The sequence below is a fragment of the Crinia signifera genome, chromosome 4, assembly GCF_055691185.1.
Source record: "Crinia signifera chromosome 4, ASM5569118v1, whole genome shotgun sequence".
NCBI lineage: Eukaryota > Metazoa > Chordata > Amphibia > Anura > Myobatrachidae > Crinia > Crinia signifera.
The window spans coordinates 17,677,453-17,694,769 of NC_139220.1; positions in this window are offsets into that span (position 1 = coordinate 17,677,453).

Sequence of the window (17,317 nt, forward strand, 5' to 3'; positions counted from 1 at the left end):
CTAACAACAAAGAAGAGGCCAGTGCTTCCGCCAAAAGAATTGTATTATGTGTGTTACTCGCGGTGTTAATCATCAATTTTATTATCATTTTAATATTAATGTATTGCGTGAAAACACAACAGAAGGTGCAAGATATCGAACTTGGGGATCCATGATTGTCTCCCCATCATCACCATAGGGGAAGCCAGTGTCCCCAGCACCATCTGCCAAACCCGCGGGCCCCCAGCACCATCTGAGGGGCCAATAAATAAAATCTGAGGTTTTCAGTAACACAATTCTGTTTTCCAATGTATCCGCGTTTATTGGTTCTGTGTCAGAGTTATACTGGGGATTTATAAACCAAACTTAGATATAATATCAGAAGTATTTATACCCAGGGGACACAGCAGGTGACAGCCATAACGCTATTAGGGGGTTATTCAGTTATGTCAGGATCTCCGGCTGGAATAATGGTACATGACGGTGTAAGAGCAGGAATCTGTGCGCTGTACACCAGACGTGGTCAGTATATTAGGGTTCCAATGTGCACCCACTCTCATAAGTCATAACTGGGGCTGGCAGGGGGGAAACAGACAAGGCATCAATAATTATGGGTTTGGGAGGGAACGTGATGGGACTTACATGGAAGTTTGGGGGTGATTCTGGTTCTCTCGCAATAATACGAGTTTATGCCCATCTGATAAAGTCTACCTGGTGCTAGCAGGCTCTGCTGGGCAGCTCTCACACCAACTATGTATACTTGTGCCAAGCTCCGCCCCCCATTGCATGCGCGGTCTGGAGTTTTAGTTTGTGGGGCACCGGGGGACTGGTGGCTAAAGCAGGAGCCTCCCGCCAAATGCAAGAGTGTCAGTAAGCACGATTAGAGTATTAGTATCAATGCAGTTGCCGGCGGAGGGGTGGCAGTAAGAGGCGGTGGATCTTAGAGCATCCCGCCCTATAACTGTTAGTTTTCACACTCTGGCTACAGTATACCATGGGTGCGGAAAGGGAGGGCGTAACATGCTCCACCAAACAAACATTTACCCTTATGAAACCGGGCAGGTCAACTAGTTTTAAAAATAAAAACGTACTGACCACCTATTGGAATATGCAGCAAATACCAAATACATTTACTAAGATGGGACTTCTATCTCACATGGGATGTTGCTACGGGCAACCAATCAGAATCTTCATCTTTTTTTTTCACATTATAGAGGATAATAGACATTTTCTGATTGGTTCCCGCAAAGTCTGTGACTAAGGGGCAGATTTATTATACATTTTTTAACTAATATCATGTGAGTCTCCGAGCCATTCCAGGAGGGGGCAATATGTAACAGAGGGGGAGCGGTGACCACAAATGTGGTCGACATGGGGTTAGGCCGACAGGGTTATTAGGTCGACACAAGCATTAGGTTGACATGGACAATGTCGACAGCGGAAAGGTCGACAATAAAAAAATGTTTTACTTTTTTTGTCTTGAATGTCGACACAGTTGACATGGAACCGTATGGGTGCACCCTCCACTCCCAAGTTGACTCAAAACAGTGTAAAACTCCATGTTGGTCATTTGACTGTCGGCCTTCCGCATGTCGATCTAATGCATGTGTCCACCTAATGCATGTCGACCTTCCTCTTGTCGGCCTAACAACCATATACCCTTTCTGGAGTTCCACACTGGAGCTTCAGTTGCAGTAAAAAATCACTAGCAAAATGGCCTTTTAGGAATTTTGTTTCCGGAACGCGGCAGGCGCCATGTTTTTGGAGACCTGCACATGCTCAGTAGGCTCTGTCAGAGTCTGTTGCATTGTGAAGAGGAAGGGGGCCCGTGTGCAGTCTGAAGGCCCCCTCCTCTTCACAAGAGGAGGAGGCCCACCCGGAGTCTTTACACAGGCCCCCCTCGTCTATTAAAACACAGCTGTCGGGGTGCGTGGTTGGCATGATCACATCATTATAGGCGGCTCAGCCCCCCCGCTTTACAGTACTGAGAGAAGAGGCAGTGGGGCGGGGCATATGATGAGGCCTTTCAGCAGGAATTGCGTGATTGGGCGCCCTCGGTCAGAGCACAAGTGAGTGTCTGCAGGGGTGGGAGTGACTGGTGAAAGGGGGTGTGACCGGCTGTATGAGGGGACCTGGAGACTTGCTCACCCGATTAATGGCTCTCTTATACAAACTTTTATAAATCTCTCTCTATATATATATATTTTACTTTTTAATAGCCTGACACAGTGACATATGCAGCAGAGCAGGGAGAAGAGAACATTGGTTTAGTAGGTGGGAAATAAATAAATAAATAGTGACAGGTCTTTTATCTTTATCTAAACCAGAGCAGTTGGGAGAGAGCTTGGCATGGCGGTGACATGATGCCACCAGTGGCTTTCATTATAATAGACACGACACGGTTGATTTATCCACATATAGTCTCTTCCCCGAGGAATCGGAACAGTCAGCAAACCCAGAGGACAAACAGAAGTTTTGGATCTCTGCATCTACAATCCATATCCGCTGATTTAATGATGATGCCCCAGGACTGAGTGACCTGCGGAGAGTTTGGGAAAGGAATCTGAAGGGCCTGTCATGCAATTATGGTGCATTAAAAAAGCATAAGGTCAATCTAGAATTATTTATTAACAGTTATTTATATAGCTCACACATATTCCGCAGCGCTGTACAGAGAATAGTTGAACATTCACATCAGTCCCTGCCCCAGTGGAGCTTACAATCTATATTGCACACACACAGACATTCTGGGGTTAATTTTGTTGGGAGCCAATTAACCTACCAGTATATTTTTGGGCTGTGGGAGGAAACCGGTGTCCCCGGAGGAAACCCACGCAAGCACGGGGAGAATATACAAACTCCGCACAGTTAGGGCCATGGTGGGGATAGAACCCATGACCTCAGCGCTGTGAGACAGTAATATAACCATTACACCATCCGTACTGCCCTGTATATATAACACATGGTGGGGATAGAACCCATGGCCTCAGTGCTGTGAGGCAGTAATGTAACCATTACACCGTCCGTACTGTCCCGTATATATAACACATGGTGGGAATAGAACCCATGACCTCAGTGCTGTGAGGCAGTAACGCTAACCATTACACCATCCGTACTGCCCCGTATATATAACACATGGTGGGGATAGAACCCATTACCTCAGCGCTGTGAGGCAGTAACGCTAACCATCACACCGTCCGTACTGTCCCGTATATATAACACATGGTGGGAATAGAACCCATGACCTCAGTGCTGTGAGGCAGTAACGCTAACCATTACACCGTCCGTACTGCCCCGTATATATAACACATGGTGAGGATAGAACCCATGACCTCAGTGCTATGAGGCAGTAACTCTAACTATCACACCGTCTGTACTGCCCTGTATATATAACACATGGTGGGGATAGAACCCATGACCTCAGCGCTGTGAGGCAGTAATGCTAACCATTACACCGTCCATACTGCCCCGTATATATAACACATGGTGGGGATAGAACCCATGACCTCAGCGCTGTGATGCAGTAATGCTAACCATTACACCATCCGTACTGCCCCGTATATATAACACATGGTGGGGATAGAACCCATGACCTCAGCGCTGTGAGGCAGTAATGCTAACCATTACACCGTCCGTACTGCCCCGTATATATAACACATGGTGGGGATCGAACCCATGACCTCAGCGCTGTGAGGCAGTAATGCTAACCATTACACCGTCAGTACTGCTCCGTATATATAACACATGGTGGGAATAGAACCCATGACCTCAGCGCTGTGAGGCAGTAATGCTAACCATTACACCGTCCATACTGCCCCGTATATATAACACATGGTGGGGATAGAACCCATGACCTCAGCGCTGTGAGCCAGTAATGCTAACCATTACACCGTCCGTACTGCCCCGTATATATAACACATGGTGGGGATCGAACCCATGACCTCAGCGCTGTGAGGCAGTAATGCTAACCATTACACCATCCGTACTGCCCCGTATATATAACACATGGTGGGGATAGAACCCATGACCTCAGTGCTGTGAGGCAGTAATGTAACCAATACACCATCCGTACTGCCCTGTATATATAACACATGGTGGGGATAGAACCCATGACCTCAGCGCTGTGAGGCAGTAATGCTAACCATTACACCATCCGTACTGCCCCGTATATATAACACATGGTGGGGATAGAACCCATGACCTCAGTGCTGTGAGGCAGTAATGTAACCATTACACCGTTCGTACTGCCCCGTATATATAACACATGGTGGGGATAGAACCCATGACCTCAGTGCTGTGAGGCAGTAACGCTAACCATTACACCATCCGTGATGCATCAGATTGCAAACTCTTTATTGGGTAGTGGTGGCAGGGAGGTGGGGGGGGGGACTAGTGATTAGGGGGGGATGTGTCAGATTAGAGATTTAGGGGTAATTCTACTTGTTATTTATTTAGCACCGTCTAGAAGATAATAGATAGGATCTGATTTTTTTTTTTTTTTTATGGTCAACAAATCCAATCTTCAATAGAACGCCCATCTTGGTAAAATTAACCCCTCTGTCTAGTGGAGAAAAATCTGATACCCTACATACGATATGTCCAAACTATGGCCCAGTGGCGTAACTAGCTTTTGGGCCCCCCCCCGCCGTTAAAGGGAGGGCGCCCACCCATGCACCCTGCCGCACCACCCACCCACGCACCCTGCCGCACCAACGCCCGCCCCGCCGCACCAACCCCCGCCTCGCCGCCCATGCAATCCCCCCCAGTCTTACCTGGCTACGCTCAGTACGCGCTGGTCCCGGCTCCCTTCTTCTGCTATGAGGACCACCACAAAATGTCTGCCCCCATGCAGCAGACAGTTTCAGAGAACTATCTGCTACATGGGGGCGGACATTTTGTTGTGGTCCTCATAGCAGAAGAAGGGAGCCGGGACCAGCGCGTACTGAAGACTGACAGGTAAGACTGTGGGGGATGGCGGCGGGGTGTAACTATAGCACTGCAGCCCCCGGCGCCCGCACATGCACAGCGCCCCCCCCCCCCCCCGCGCGGTCGCGGGGGCTGCGGTGCTATAGTTACGCCCCTGCTATGGCCCTCCAGCTGTTGTGAAACTACAAGAAGTCCCATCATGCCTTGCCACAGTTTTGCTATTAGGGAATGATAAAACTATGGCAAGGCATGCTGGGATGTGTAGTTTCACAACAGCTGGAGGGCCACAGTTTGGACATGCCTGATCTACAGCAAGTTAGTGGTGACTCTGGGGAGAAAAGTGGATGCAAGGAACAGGACAAAAAGATAACCACAAACAGAAGAGTAATCTAGGCTTCGAGAGAAGGAAGAGTGTTTTAGACTGAAGAAGAAATTGGGAGTGCCCAACAGGTGTCGCTGTCTACTATGCAAATACTTCAGATGCGTCAGCTCAGGGTAGCTTGCATCCGTAAAGCGATAGTGGGGGTGCAAATTCATTGACATTATCGTCTAATGTGTGGTCAGCTATAGACACTGCATAAAGCGACGAAAAATGTGGCCAATAATCTGAATCAAAGCAGGAAGGAAGCCAGAAAATCAAGAAAATATGTTTAAAATACAAGAGGGCAAAGACAACTCAATCAACTAAAGTCACTTAAAGATGCAAAATCCACTTCGGATTTCAGCACGCCTTCAATTCAATAAACCTACTGTACCCGCCGCCGCCAACCCTCCTCCCCCAAAGCAACAGCAAAATGTTAATTCTCCCAAACAGTGGTGTTTGCTTGTCAGGAAGGTCTAGTCTGGATGCCGCTGTCAGAACCCATCCTGCCATACATCTCACAAAGGCACTCACGTGAAATTTGCCAGAAGGGGGATGAGGAATCTTTAGCAAAGTCACATCTTGTAATGACCTGTGCAGACTCCCCGGGCGACCAGACAGAGGTGCTTAGAAGCTACCGGAACCTTCTGCGTCTTGCTCAAGTCAAAAATCAAAAATGTGCTATGTTCAAAATATAATCAGCCAGGCAATCTGCTGTATATAAAGGCAATCTGATGTATATAGAGGCAATCTGATGTATATAGAGGCAATTTGATGTATATAAAGGCAATCAGATGTATATAGAGGCAATCTGATGTATATAGAGGCAATCTAAAGCATATAGTGGAAATCTGATGTATATAGAGGCAATCTGATGCATATAGTGGAAATCTGATGTATATAGAGGCAATCTGATGTATATAGAGGCAATCTGATGCATATAGTGGAAATCTGATGTATATAGAGGCAATCTGATGTATATAGTGGCAATCTGATGTATATATACAGGCAATCTGATGTATATAGAGGCAATCTGATGCATATAGTGGAAATATGATGTATATAGAGGCAATCTGATGTATATAGTGGCAATCTCTTATATATTTGGCTACATCTGTCACTCAAAGTGTGTCTGGAGCTGTAACGCTGGGTGGAGCCTCTGACTCACATGACAGAGAACCAGCCCAGTGAGCCCACAGACAGTGCCAGACACCCTCTGCCTCTCCATGTTACACAGCAAAGACACAGCTACTCACCAGACACACCAGGTGAGCGCCCCACACCTCCATACCTCCCAACATGACCCTCTCCAGGAGGGACAGAATGCTCTGTTTGTGGACTTCCATCTTAATTTATGATTGTCATCACCTGTTTTAAACAGGGTAATTGATAAGAAAGGTGTTTAAGCACAGGTGATGGTAATCCATAAATTAAGAAGAAAGCCCAGAAACAGAGCAATGTGTCATGTTGGGAGGTATGCACCTCCCTCCCTCCCCCATCCCCACGATTAAATGGCACATGCAAAACACTGACATGGCTATGGTCGACAATGAAAAAGGTTGACAAGATTTATTTTTCACTTTTTCAATGTTTTCATATTCATTCTCATGTGTCGACATGGACACCAATGAAGTGCCACACTTAATGTCAACATTTACATGTGTTGACCTTTCTGTGTTGATTTTTTCTTGTGGCGATTCGCGGCACCCCCCGCGACCCCCCTCCCGCGATTTGCAGCACACCCCCCCGTAATTCGCGGCACCCCCCGGTGACTCCCGCGATTCATGGCCCCACCCCGTGACACACCCCCCCCTCCCGCGGTTCACGGTACCCCCCTACCGCGATTCCCCACCCCTGACCCCCCCCTCCTGTCATTGCGGCAAGCCCCCGCGACCCACCCTCCCGCGATTCACTGCAACCCCCCGCGCCCCTCTCACGATTCGCGGCACCCCCCCCCCTCCCGCAATTCACGGCATCCACCCACGACCCCTCCTCCCGTGATTTGCGGACACCCCTCACCTCCTCCCTCCCTCCCCCCCCCCGCGCGTGATTCACGGCAACCCCAGGATTAAATGGCACATGCAAAACACTGGCACGGCTATGGTCGACAATGAAAAAGGTTGACATGAGTTTTTGAAGATTTATTTTTCTTTTTTTTTAATGTTTTCATATTTATTCTCATGTGTCGACATGGACACCAATGAGGTGTAACACTTATGTCAACATTTACATGTGTTGACCTTTCTATGTTGATTCTTTCTTGTGGCAATTTTTTTCCAGTGACAACTATGTGCACGTCAACCTACACATCATCAACCAATTATTTGTATAATATATAACACCTGTTCTGTTTTACTGTAGGTGTTTTAAGTCAGATCTTTTACTGCTACTATTACTGTTTATGTAAATGCATTCTGAATGACAGCAACATCCTACCATCCTTCTACAAGAATATATGACCAACTAGGTGATTCATCGCGCCCCGTGCCCCCCCCCCTCCCGCAATTCACGGACCCCCCGCGCACCCTCCTCCTGCGATTCGACACCCCCCCTCGCGCAACTCACGCCCCCTCCCACGCTTTGTGGACCCCCGCCCTCTCCTGCGATTCGCCGACACCTGCGCCCCCTCCCTTGATTCACGGCACCCCCCGCGCCCCTCCCGTAATTCACGGCACCCCTAAGCCCCTCTTTAGTCCCCCGTATACTCACACACCCCTATCACTACCCAGCTTCCTGCTCTCCTGAACCGTAACTTCCACCACTGGGGAGTCGCTGACGCTGTTTTGCCCACATGCCCCTATCATGCCTCATAGCCCAGCCTCCTGCTCTCATGCACCCGAACTCCCACCCAGTAGGAGGAGACACTGTTAGTCAGTGACCATCCTGTACTGCCACGCTGGACCCTCACCCACTGGCAGAAGCTGCACAGTATCTCCCACCCTCCTCTTTAGTCCCCCTTATGCCCACACACCCCTATCACTACCCAGCCTCCTGTTTTCCTGTGTCGTGACCTCCGCCAGTGGGGAGCCGCTGACTCAGAAACACCCTACTATACTATTGCACACACACACCTAAACAACATGCACACACAGCCCCCCCCCCCCACACCCACAAATGTCACTGTACCATCCACACTATCAATGTACATCTTACTCTGTAACTGCTTTTTAATTAAACAAAACAATACACACCCCCTTCCACATCATATGCTCTCTATGTAACACATTTCACCTATAACTCAAGTTGCAATACAGGCCATCTTTAATTCTAACCATCTTTCTCATATACAAATGTTCACAAATTAAGGGGGCGCAGCCCCTTACGACGGTGTGAAGAGCGCCCGTAGGGCGCGATGAATCACCTAGGGCCTTATTTTGGTTCATTCTTTCTGACAAAATCCTTCTTAGATGGACAAAACCATGTGCACTGCAGGGGGGGCAGATGTAACATGTGCACAGAGAATTAGATTTGGGTGAGTAATTTTGTTTCTGTGCAGGGAAAATACTGACTGCTTTATTTTTACACTGCAATATAGATCTCACTTTGAAGTAAAACCCCACCCAAATCTAATTCTCTCTGCACAAGTAACACCTGCCCCACCTGCAGTGCACATGGTTTTGCCCATCTAAGAAGGATTTTGTCAGAAAGAATGAACCAAAATAAGGCCCCTAGTCTGATGTATATACAGGCAATCTGATGTATATAAAGGCAATCTGATGTATATAGAGGAAATCTGATGCATATAGTGGAAATCTGATGTATATAGAGGCAATCTGATGTATATAGAGGCAATCTGATGTATATACAGACAATCTGATGTATATAGAGGCAATCTGATGTATATAGAGGCAATCTGATGTATATAGAGGCAATCTGATGTATATACAGACAATCTGATGTATATAGAGGCAATCTGATGTATACTGTATACAGACAGTCTTATGTATACAGGATTCTTTGCAGGATTACCCAGTTTATATCTGTTATGACACTTTTAGCTGCAGCATATCTGGAACTCCCAGTGTTTCGTGGACTCGCAAGGCTGTGAATTCGCCCATGGTCTATTGTTTGCAATTCTACTGGTTCAGTGAGTCCAGTTCCAGCCTGGCTGTTTGTAAAATTGCTACCAACTCAGATCACAGAATTACTGGTTCTAGTCCAGTGATTCGTCATAGCCAGTCCCAACCCGACAACCAGCCTAGCCAATCCCACCCTTATTCCTATACCCCTTTCACACCGCACAAATAACCCGGGGTCCAACCCAGGATATTGCCGGGTCCACCCAGGTCACTGTGCGGTGTGAAAAGGCCTTTGGAAAAAATCTCGGTTTTACCCGCGGTTGCTGGGAAGTGAGAACAGGTAGCCCTGGGCCACCGACCTGGGTCCCGTTCACTTCTATGGAGGAGGCAGCGGAGTTACCTTAGTGCTGCCTTCGCCCCCCACCTGACGCGCTGCTGCTCTGCCCCGCCCCCGGATGATGTCAGCTACCCGGCAATAAGCCGGATCACTGATGAACATGTGATGTTGCTATGGGCAACCAATCGGATCCTGTCTACTATCTTCTAGAGCAGGCATTCCCAGCCACAGTCCTCAAGGCACACCAACAGTGCAGGCTTCAGCACATATGGATTAATCAGAATCACTCAGGTACTAATTAAATCACCTGTGCTCAAGCCTGGATATCACTAAAACCTGCACTGTTGGTGTGCCTTGAGGACCGTGGTTGGGAATGCCTGTTCTAGAGGGGGCTAGATAAATAATGCATCTTTCACATCGCAAATGCCGGGTTGCACCCAGTCTGTCCGGAGAACGACCCGGCATTTGCGCTAACTACGGCTCACGGTGGATTCTGATTGGTTGCCCATAGCAACATCACATGTGAAGTAGAATACACATCTTAGTAAATTCCCCCCTATACATTTCTGTTAGCTGTGCGTATACGGCAGATACAGTATATAAACTGTGCAATGTACCAACACTATATACTCTAACTGGTAAGTATTTCTTTGCCTTGCCGCTTCCTGTAGACAGTCGGAATGATTGAGGCAATTATCAGGAACACTAATAACATCATTGGGTATATGGCGGGCTCGTTATATCAGTCATGGACACAATTAAGCATGTATGTCACTATTAGCGACGACAGATCAGCACCGTGTTCAGCATCGGTGGCAAATGAAGGCGAAAAATCAACACTTCCCGGCACAAATCAATGTCTGTGCATTTAATGACACGTTCTGTGACTTCTGTATAATCAATGCTGAACAAAGGCCTAATCAACGAAGCAATCATGTTATACCCCCTCCTCCTAACCCATCTCCAGCCTGAGATAGGGGTGATTCAGCCTCGGAATCTGCAAGCACAAGCCCCATCTAGGTCCCGTTCTCACAAAGCAATCAGTTTCCCCTTTGATAGCGATGTTAATTCTCTCCTGCAATCAATACGTGTTTTGACATTGCTAAAAATAAAAGTGATTTCGAATGCTCTGTGAAACCTTCCGGGTCCTGTATGGGTGTACAAATATTTAAATCACTCTACAAAACTAAGTTTTACCAAGTTTATTGATAACGTCAGATGTGTAACTTTGAAAGGCAATGGAGTGATCTGCCGCCGGGCTCCTGCTCCCAAGGGGGCACCTTACATACATACACACGTGCATACATATATTTATACTAGGTGATTCATCGCGCCCTACGGGCGCTCTTCACACCGTCGTAAGGGGCTGCGCCCCCTTAATTTGTGAACGTTTGTATTGTGAGACATATGGTTATAATTGTATGTTAGATGGCCTGTATTGCAACTTGAGTTATAGGTGAAATGTGTTAAATAGAGAGCATATGATGTGGAAGGGGGTGTGTATTGTTTTGTTTAATTAAAAAGCGGTTACAGAGTAAGATGTACATTGATAGTGTGGATGGTACAGTGACATTTGTGGGTGGGGGGGGGCTGTGTGTGCATGTTGTTTAGGTGTGTGTGTGCAATAGTATAGTAGGGTGTTTCTGAGTCAGCGGCTCCCCACTGGCGGAGGTCACGACACAGGAAAACAGGAGGCTGGGTAGTGATAGGGGTGTGTGGGCATAAGGGGGACTAAAGAGGAGGGTGGGAGATACTGTGCAGCTTCTGCCAGTGGGTGAGGGTCCAGCGTGGCAGTACAGGATGGTCACTGACTAACAGTGTCTCCTCCTACTGGGTGGGAGTTCGGGTGCATGAGAGCAGGAGGCTGGGCTATGAGGCATGATAGGGGCATGTGGGCAAAACAGCGTCAGCGACTCCCCAGTGGTGGAAGTTACGGTTCAGGAGAACAGGAAGCTGGGTAGTGATAGGGGTGTGTGAGTATACGGGGGACTAAAGAGGGGCTTAGGGGTGCCGTGAATTGCGGGAGGGGCGCGGGGGGTGCCGTGAATCAAGGGAGGGGGCGCAGGTGTCGGCGAATCGCAGGAGAGGGCGGGGGTCCGCAAAGCGTGGGAGGGGGCGTGAGTTGCGCGAGGGGGGGTGGCGAATCGCAGGAGGGGGGTGCGCGGGGGGTCCGTGAATTGCGGGAGGGGGGGGGGCACGGGGCGCGATGAATCACCTAGTTGGTTATATATTCTTGTAGAAGGATGGTAGGATGTTGCTGTCATTCAGAATGCATTTACATAAACAGTAATAGTGGCAGTAAAAGATCTGACTTAAAACACCTACAGTAAAACAGAACAGGTGTTATATATTATACAAATAATTGGTTGATGATGTGTAGGTTGACGTGCACATAGTTGTCACTGGAAAAAAATTGCCACAAGAAAAAATCAACATAGAAAGGTCAACACATGTAAATGTTGACATAAGTGTGACACCTCATTGGTGTCCATGTCGACACATGAGAATGAATATGAAAACATAAAAAAAAAAGAAAAATAAATCTTCAAAAACTCATGTCAACCTTTTTCATTGTCGACCATAGCCGTGCCAGTGTTTTGCATGTGCCATTTAATCCTGGGGTTGCCGTGAATCGCGCGCGGGGGTGGGAGGGAGGAGGTGAGGGGTGTCCGCAAATCACGGGAGGAGGGGTCGTGGGTGGATGCCGTGAATTGCGGGAGGGGGGGGTGCCACGAATCGTGAGAGGGGCGCGGGGGGTTGCAGTGAATCGCGGGAGGGTGGGTCGCGGGGACTTGCCGCAATGACAGGAGGGGGGGTCAGGGGTGGGGAATCGCGGTAGGGGGGTACCGTGAACCGCGGGAGGGGGGGCACGGGGGGTTGGCGCGAATCGTGGGAGGGGTGGGTCGCGGGGTGCCGCGAATCGCAGGAGTGGGGGGGGTGTCACGGGGTGGGGCCACGAATCGCGGGAGTCACCGGGGGTGCCGCGAATTACGGGGGGGTGTGCTGCAAATCGCGGGAGGGGGGTCGCGGGGGGTGCCGCGAATCGCCACAAGAAAAAATCAACACAGAAAGGTCAACACATGTAAATGTTGACATTAAGTGTGGCACTTCATTGGTGTCCATGTCGACACATGAGAATGAATATGAAAACATTGAAAAAGTGAAAAATAAATCTTGTCAACCTTTTTCATTGTCGACCATAGCCATGTCAGTGTTTTGCATGTGCCATTTAATCGTGGGGATGGGGGAGGGAGGGAGGTGCATACCTCCCAACATGACACATTGCTCTGTTTCTGGACTTTCTTCTTAATTTATGGACTACCATCACCTGTGCTTAAACACCTTTCTTATCAATTACCCTGTTTAAAACAGGTGATGACAATCATAAATTAAGATGGAAGTCCACAAACAGAGCATTCTGTCCCTCCTGGAGAGGGTCATGTTGGGAGGTATGGAGGTGTGGGGCGCTCACCTGGTGTGTCTGGTGAGTAGCTGTGTCTTTGCTGTGTAACATGGAGAGGCAGAGGGTGTCTGGCACTGTCTGTGGGCTCACTGGGCTGGTTCTCTGTCATGTGAGTCAGAGGCTCCACCCAGCGTTACAGCTCCAGACACACTTTGAGTGACAGATGTAGCCAAATATATAAGAGATGAGTTGGTGTGGGGGAGGGGGAAGGGAAACAATATTTATCTTTCCTCCGGGCCCCTGGGACAAGCTTGGATATTGGATACTGGATATTGTGCCGGTGGGTTATTGCTCCCGTGAATTTATTATTAATCAAATGCGATGTGTAAGAAGTGGAATGATCTCTAATATGATCAATCGAGACCCTGGAAGTACATGCGTACGTGCGTATGTTGCCTTTGCGGGGAGGGTTCTTATGGAATACACTGCAGGTAATTTTGGTGACCATAGGCTACAGAGAGAAACTACATTTGGTATTACAGGGCCCATAAATCAGCAACCAACGGGACCGATTCCCCGTGCAGCCAATGACTGGATCGGTTATTATCAAGATCTAGCATGTTGCGATTTGCAGATTCTGACCCAAAAATGATCAGAATCTACAGGTTGACATGTTTTATTTGCCAATGCCCTGAGATTTTTTAAAATGTGGTTATGAGTCACCCGAAGGTTCAAAGCGTTATAATAAAATAAATAAAGTGAGAGTGACAAAATCAATGGCCCTTATTCTGGTTAGTGCGGATATGTCTGCGTGCATTCGTTTCGCCGATGTTTTGTGTTTGCGCATGTGCAGAGGCATATCTGCGCATGTGCAAAAGGGACATACGTCCAAATTCCGCATGAATTGTTTACACTACGAACAGGGGGTGGAGAGGGGCGTGAAGGGCTGTTTGTCCTCATTAACATATGCATACGCCCTGCGTTTCATGGTAATGTGGCCGTGACGCACGTGTAGGGGGCGGACATATGACATTGCCGGATGTCAGCTGCCCGCCCAGATCCCTGCTTTTGCACGGAGAAATGCCCGAGTGGTCTGAGCTTGCGGGAGCTGCCTGACCGCTCGGTCCTGCATTCGATGGTATGCGACCATCGAATGATGGGGGAGGTTCCCAGAGATGGAGGAGGCGTATTCATGAGAAATACACTCGTGCTCCGTGCGGTCAGCGGCTTACCGCATTCGGTCGGAGTGAGCGATCCGTACGGAAGGCGGGGTTTAGGACGCACGGTCCTTGCCGCATATTCGGCTCCGGCCGCACAGACCAGAATAAGGCCCAATGTGCACTAAAGAATGTGGAGAAATGTACTTCCCCTTTTATGTATCCATGTCATCCGAAACATGAATATGTCCAAACTCTTGAAAAAGTGTCTCAGAAAAACCAAGGTTCAACAGTCCAGCATCCAGTAGATGTTCCCATTGGGGAGAGATATAAAGAAACAACAATGTATCCGAATAAAATCACACTGGTAATCCTGTTATTATTCTTTTTCTTTTTGACTGTAGGTCAGATGGCGTACCCCACTCACACGTATATGATTAAGTTAAAACATGTAAAGGTTTCTTTTCCATATGTTAGTCATCAGAGACTTGAAGGGGCATACCTCTACTCACATGCATACACGATGTTACATGCTTATAAAGGTATCTTTATTATAGTTGTTTAAAATAGAGCGTACCCCCACTCACTCTCTAGAGGCAGGATTAACTCCTATAAAGGTATCTTTGTTTGGGCTGTTTAAATGATCTCAATTTATGAAGAACCAAATATAGGTTAAATATGTCTGGCGTACCCCTACTCACATCCAAATTAATTTGGAAACACTTATTAAGGTATCTTTTAGGGATCAGGACATACACAGATGGCGTATCACACTCACTATGTCTAAAGCAGGAACAAAACACATCTGGGTATCTTTGCCTTTAAATTCCTTGTGTTCTTAATCCTCAAGTATGGGGTGCATTTGAAAAATTCCCCAAAGAATATGATGTATATATTTAAAAAAAAAAAGGGTTTTATTACACAAAGTCCATAGTAGGGCTAAAAGAATTCCAATATATATGACAAAATAAGCTTTAAAAAAACAATTTCTTAAAAAAAAAAAAATTTGCAGGCTGAGCCCCAAAACCAGGAGGCAACATGAGAAACCACAGCACACTCACTACAAAACATGGTAAAGTCCGGACAAAGTGAATGGTGATAGAGTCCAAAGTTACCTCCGTGGTTCTGGTAGGCTTCAGGATGCAGAAAACAGTCCCCTGGTGTCAACGCGTTTCGACTCACTTGGAGCCTTTTTCAAGATAGATGTCTTGAAAGCGATTATTTCCGTGTTGACTTTTTGCTTGCGTCAATGTTTGGACTATGGTGGGTTTCCTGCCATACTCCTTTGATACTCTGGCCCTAAGTGTTCCCAGTCCTATTCCCTTCACTCCATGCGGCATAATGAAGTGACTGTCATCGGCTCAACTCTAATCATTGACTATAGTGAGCACAAAATCGGATTTTACAAGCACAGCGTGGTATAGCATTCAGTGAGACCTGGTATAGCATTCAGTGAGACCTGGTGTAGCATTCAGTGAGACCTGGTGTAGCATTCAGTGAGACCTGGTATAGCATTCAGTGAGACCTGGTATAGCATTCAGTGAGACCTGGTATAGCATTCAGTGAGACCTGGTATAGCATGCAGTGAGACCTGGTATAGCATTTAGTGAGACCTGGTGTAGCATTCAGTGAGACCTGGTGTAGCATTCAGTGAGACCTGTTATAGCATTCAGTGAGACCTGGTGTAGCATTCAGTGAGACCTGGTATAGCATTCAGTGAGACCTGTTATAGCATTCAGTAAGACCTGGTGTAGCATTCAGTGAGACCTGGTGTAGCATTCAGTGAGACCTGGTATAGCATTCAGTGAGACCTGGTGTAGCATTCAGTGAGACCGGGTGTAGCATTCAGTGAGACCGGGTATAGCATTCAGTGAGATCTGGTGTAGCATTCAGTGAGACCTGGTATAGCATTCAGTGAGACCTGGTATAGCATTCAGTGAGACCTGGTATAGCATTCAGTGAGACCTGGTATAGCATTCAGTGAGACCTGGTATAGCATTCAGTGAGACCTGGTGTAGCATTCAGTGAGACCTGGTGTAGCATTCAGTGAGACCTGGTGTAGCATTCAGTGAGACCTGGTGTAGCATTCAGTGAGACCTGGTGTAGCATTCAGTGAGACCTGGTGTAGCATTCAGTGAGACCTGGTATAGCATTCAGTGAGACCTGGTACAGTATTCAGTGATCATATCACTGGAACTTTGCTCCTCTGCACAGCGGACTGTTCTAAATTGGTTTACAAGACATTTCACAGCGATTTAACTCATTTACAGGTCACACAAAAGGACATCGAAGAAATGCAGCAACGTCCAACATAAAACAATATGGATACCATTATTTATTACAGTGTCAGTAGTGATATGTTACGAGCGGGGGGGGGGGGGGGGGGGGGGGGGCCTCATTGACCTACGAATTGCTTCTAAAGAGCAGAGATGAGAGAAACACGATCTGGGGAAGATTGCCGCCTGTACAGAGGAACGGAATGAAGCCTAATGAAGTGAGTACTATTTTGATGGAGGGACTGCCCTTCGCGACTCGGTCACACAGAGATGTAGATAATGATGAAAGTGGCATTCATCTTGAAATGAACGCTGTGAATTAGTGGACGTGAAATTTAACAAGTCCCCGTCTCCATTCCAAGTATAATTGATTAAGAACATGATAATGTGAATTTGGGATTCTAACAGCCGCCCTTTAATCCTATTACCTATTACGTCAACTCGAATCATATTACATGGAAACTGTTATTTTTTAAAGCAGGATACGGGGACAGGCGGTATTTCATACCCTACCATCCACTAGAGCGCGGAGGTAGAAAATAATCGTGCCCCGAAGCATGGCGAGCGCAGCGAGGGGACGCGGTACACTTATACAGTGTCCGTGTCAACCTATGTCGACATTAGACACAAAAAACTAATGTCGACCTTTTGACTATCGGCCTTTCCAGTGTTGACTTAATGCTTTTCCAGTGTTGACTTAATGCTTTTGTCGACCTTTCTGACTCTAATGTTTGTCGAGCCTATGACCCCTACCCTTTAAAGCGTACCTGTTATATAGTTTTCCTATTGCTGTCTACTCTACGGAAAAGTTCCCAATTACTGAGGGTGGGCCCCCCGGACTCACAGAGACAGAGAAAGC